This window comes from Octopus bimaculoides, chromosome 14 (assembly GCF_001194135.2).
Source record: "Octopus bimaculoides isolate UCB-OBI-ISO-001 chromosome 14, ASM119413v2, whole genome shotgun sequence".
Classification (NCBI taxonomy): domain Eukaryota; kingdom Metazoa; phylum Mollusca; class Cephalopoda; order Octopoda; family Octopodidae; genus Octopus; species Octopus bimaculoides.
Genome location: NC_068994.1, coordinates 6579737 through 6584721, shown reverse-complemented (window position 1 = coordinate 6584721; position 4985 = coordinate 6579737). Strand labels below are relative to the sequence as shown.

The window sequence follows — 4985 nt, the reverse complement described above, 5'->3', positions numbered from 1 at the left end:
TTTTCCCTGCAATGAACCTCCCGAAACAGCCGTTGGTATCCAGACTTTAATTTTAACTTCACTCCTCGTTGTATTAATTATTAAAACACAGAACATGAATTATTAGTATTTTTTAAATTGAAGGCAAAGAGCATGTCTGAGGTGAAAAAAAAAAAAAAAAAACGTTTATTTTCTTACCTATATAAGTTATTCAAATGTCACAAATTCAGCAACAACCACCAGGTATTAACACTGCTTACATGCAATTATGGTGTATTAATCATGAACAAATTCTTAGAGTTTGTCCAACCTCTCTCTATGTATTGTTGTTTTCTCTCTTGTAAGAATGTGTAGTCTTTGAAACGTCAAGAATTATTAAACACTAGGTATTCTAGGGATTGACTATGTTTACAACCTCAGCAAAAGGTATCTTGAAACAAAGAAAATAAATGTAGAACTAATGAGAAACCAAACAAGGAATTGGAAAACAATGTCAAACAGCAGAAGTAAAATAGCATTCGAGTACCATCATGAATAACAAAAGCTTAAGAAAAATTTAATTAATTAATCTATAGACAAATCTATTGAACACAAATGAGAAATTATTTTATGAATTAATACACTTTGTAAAGTGGTTGATGTTAGAAAAGGCATCTGTCAGTAGAAACCATGTCGAATTAGACAATAGTACTTGAGCCATCCGAACTAGGACCGCATGGAAGACAGACAGTAAATGATAATGAATTTATTAATTTTGAAGCAGGTAAAAAAGGTTTCTTGAACACATGGAAATAGACAAGAATTCCAATGTGGTATAATTAGCAAAGATGTTGCAGCTTATGAAATTATTAGAGTACTAATTAGCTAAACAAGTTGAAAAGTCTGATCATGAAATTAACATGCAAGCGGCTGAGCACTCTACAGACACACATACTCCTAACATATTCTCAGGGATGTTCAGTGTGCCAAAAAGTTGGCAAGGTGGCAGAAACGTTAACATGTCAGGCGAAATGCTTAGTGGTATTTCATGTCTTTACGTTCCGAGTTCAAATTCCGCCAAGGTTGACTTTGCCTTTCATCCTTTCAGGGTTGATAAATTAAGTACCAGTTGCATACTGGGGATCGATCTAATTGACTGGCCCCACGCCCTCCCCCAAAATTTGGGGCGTTGTGCCTAGAGTAGAAAAGAATATAGTGAGCCAAGAAATTTTAGCTGAAATTAGTCAGAAGACCTGATTAATAATTCATCTATCTTAACGACTAACTCAAGAAAGGGTAGACAATTCCAGGAATTTTAATTAATGTTAGAAATCATTAACTATAGAAAAAAATAAACAGGTGGTTATGTTAGAAATCATTATAATACAAGCAGTGCATAGTCGTTGGATTTTGGAATAGTCTTTACCATTATTATTTACATAGATAAAATTAATACTGAACATAATTATTATTACTATTATTATTATTAGTAGTAGTAGTAGCAACAGCACTAGTATTATTATAATGTCATTAGAAAAGTTAATGCTATTATCACAGTAACTCACTGAAACCTATTTCAAAATGTAAGACAATAAAATCTCTCACACGGATCACGGCAAACTTGAAAATACTTCAAGATTGTTTCCTGACTGAAAGTAGAAAACAAGCAAAAAAAGAAAAAAAAAATACATTCCCTATATTCATGAATACACAAACACACACACTAAACCACTAAGTTATGGGAACGTAAACACACGAACAACAGTTGTCAAGTGGTAGTGGCGGGGGAACAAACAAAAAGACACACACACACACGCATATACACACATATAAAGGGATTTTTTTTAGTAACTCTCTACCAAATCCACTCAAAAGCCCTTGATTGGAACTGAACCCAGAATCACATGGTTGGGAAGCAGACTTCTTACCATACAATCATGCCTGCACTTATATACACGGAAACAACTGAATTCGCTTACTCACAGCCAGCTGAACGTGCAACTACTTCAAAATAATTACTTTAACTCCCAAATTGCAAGCATTTCCACGGATTCTTAAAAACAGGAAACGGTCTCTCAGCTGCATCCATTGTAACTCATATGTTTACAATGAGATAAGAAAAATGGCCAGACAAGTTCCTGAACTTCCTGGTTCTACTCGTGTGCATGCCCTCTCGTATCTTCACCACCTTCCCTCTCTCTCTTTCAGCCCAACTGAGGTAGCCATGTGTCTCCTCTATCACAAGACACTCATTTCCTGTCCCTCATCTGGCACATAGCCATGTCCCTCAATACCACTTTCCGCCACCACAGTTGGGGAGTCTCACCTTGTAAGTTACTTGATGACCTCACTGTTGGTGGTGTCACATAAAAAGCACCTGGTACACTCTGAAGTAGTTGGCTTGATATTACATCATGTCAAAACACAAACATGCAGACAGACAGACAGATAGATAGATAGATAAAATACAGGATATACATTTACATCTACAACCTATTTGGTAATTCCATATCCCCACTGGAATTCGTAATTAAGGTCTCTATATAATGAGATGGTTAAGGTTAAAGGTGGAGCATTTAGCTTGCTTGGGGATGATTGTATGTGGGCAAAGGAACACATACAAGGAAGGAACAGACAGCAATTACTTTCACAGGAATAGCAGTGAATAAGTCAATACAGAAGTTGTTAGAAAAGGAGTGGTCTGACGAGAAAGTTTTTAGTTCAAAGAGGGGGAGAATGAGAGAGAGAGAGAGAGAGTCCATACATGTGTGGCTTTGTTAGGTGGTTCTCAAACAAGATATAATTTTAAAAGATTTTTTTCACCAAACTTCATATAATTTAATTGCTACACATGAGATACCTTTCTGAAGTCTTGCTTTTAGGAGAGGCAGTTATAACTGCCCTAGATTACTGTAAATTTTAGCATATCATGACTTATACATCAGACAAGCTGACCTGTCAGCATTTGTTATTTCAGATTGAAGAGAAACAGTTGTGACAGCACTGTGAACACACCTTACTAAGCTCCATTTGTCACAGCTGACTAGTTTTAAAGAGTGCAATTAGGACGTGAAGGCATTTTGGAAGCTCACTAAGCAGTAAAGTTTTGTGTTAAACTGGGTAAAAATGCTACATAAAACTTATGAAATGCTTCAGACTAAAGATTAACTTGTATGAGCCAAGAAACTGTTTTATGCTGACACAAGAAGTTCAATGACGGTAGAGGTGAGAGACCATGAGAGATGTGGGGTGAGAGAGGAATTAGAACATTAGAGGTGGTTGAAGAAATTCACAATTTTCTGGAATGAAGACCATTGTGTATCTATTGGGTCAGATCATAATACAATTTGTTTTATACTTCTTTTCCTGCTAGCATGGGTTGGACGGTTTGACTGAGGACTGGCAAGCCAGTAGGCTGACCGGACTCCAATCTGATCTGGCAAGGTTTCTACAGCTGGATGCCCTTCCTAACGCCAACCACTCCGAGAGGGTGCTTTTTATGTGCTACCGGTACAGGAACCAGTCAGGCAGCTCTGGCATCGACCACATTGGGATAAAGTTCTCTTTTAATCCAAAATATACTCTCCTTCATTTTCTACAAAGCTCTTCCATCTATCTGGTAGACTTGTAAGACCCTTCTGCCAAAATTCACTTGTGAAAAATACTCCATTACAGTTCCGACCTCATCTACAGAATTCATACTTTTCCCATCCAAATGATTCTGAAGACTGTGGAATAAATGATAATCAGAGGGGACAATGTCCAGCAAATATGGTGAGTGGGGCATTGTTTCCCATTCAAACTGCTCCAGCCTTTGGAATGTCATCCTTGCTGTATGTGGCCGAGCATTATCCTGATGGAAGAACACCTTTCGTCTTGAAAGCAAAGATGGTTGTTTTTCTTCTTGCGCTGACAAGCTGCTTGTAGTAGATCTCCTTTGTTACCGTTTGGTTTGGGTTTAAATGTTCAAAGTAGACAAAACCTTTCATATCCCACCAAACAGATAACAACTTACATGGCAGGGAGAAGGTGGAGCTCAGTACTTCAAATCTAGTGACCTGTGACGAAAGCTGCACCCAGCAATTTCGAGGGAAGAGGCATGTCGGTTACATCGACTCCAGTAACTTGACTGGTACTTATTTTATCGACCCCAAAATGATGAAAGGTTAAAGTCGACTTTGGCGGAATTTGAACTTTGAACGTATACCTTAGAGAAATGCCGCTAAACATTTCGTCCGACTTGCTAACAATTCTGCTGGCTCTCCACCTTTGGGAGTAAAATATCAGAATCGTGTGACAAAAGACGTCATTTCTATAGAGATTTAGATGCCACTTCTAGTAAGGTGAGCGACCGCATAAAGACTCCAATGATGAAATGAAGCCAAAAGGGTTCGCGCTTGGTGACTGCTGGTTCGTGCTGAAGTAAATGTCGTCACCTTGTGTTAAAGAAAACCCGATATTATTTCGTTTGAAATATATACATACTGCTGCTGTAAACCCATGAAAAAAATATTTAAAAGTATATTTAGCTTTTCCAATGAAAACTAAACAAAAATAGCATTAACTATTTTATTTAAAGAGCAACACACTGTATCCGGCAGTAAACTTATTAAAAACATTCCTATGTAGTCGCTAAAAACAAATAAACGAAAAACAGTTGGTTACAGTTGCTATATTTAAATTACTACCTAGCTTTTAAACCAGCAGATTTCACAGAAAATTACACCATGTGTGTGCGATGGTTTTTGTTATGCAGCTTATGAAATTATAAAATACTATTATTATTATTTACATATATGAATAATCCTCTATTTCTCTAATATCGAGGACTCGTTCTTTTGTTGTTACATTTTATCAATATATTTGTGTGCGTGTGTGTGTATGTATGTTCGTGTGAATGCATTTATGTTTTAGAATGTAGAAAGGTGTTAAAAATAGAAGCACGCAAGTGTGTGTGTTTATGTATATATGTAGGTATATGTATGCAGGAAAGTGATAAAAATAGACGCACACAGCATGTGTGTGGG

At 36.9% G+C, this 4985-nt stretch overlaps 1 protein-coding gene across 5 annotated transcripts in view; it reads right to left on the bottom strand.

Annotated features, from left to right (window-relative positions):
- LOC106873401 (SMC5-SMC6 complex localization factor protein 2) overlaps positions 1 to 4985 on the bottom strand; it is a 34694-nt gene that overhangs the window by 29411 nt on the left and 298 nt on the right. The window contains exons 2-3 of one of the 5 annotated variants that reach the window (XM_014920751.2): positions 1524 to 1607; positions 178 to 409 (exon numbers count right to left, since the gene is read on the bottom strand). The exons of 2 other annotated variants lie outside the window; for them this stretch is intronic. The gene's annotated coding sequence lies outside the window, so the exon portion shown is untranslated. The remainder of the gene's footprint in view (positions 1 to 177; positions 410 to 1523; positions 1608 to 4985) is intronic. 2 more of the 5 variants (XM_014920753.2, XM_014920752.2) reach the window with 2 other exon arrangements.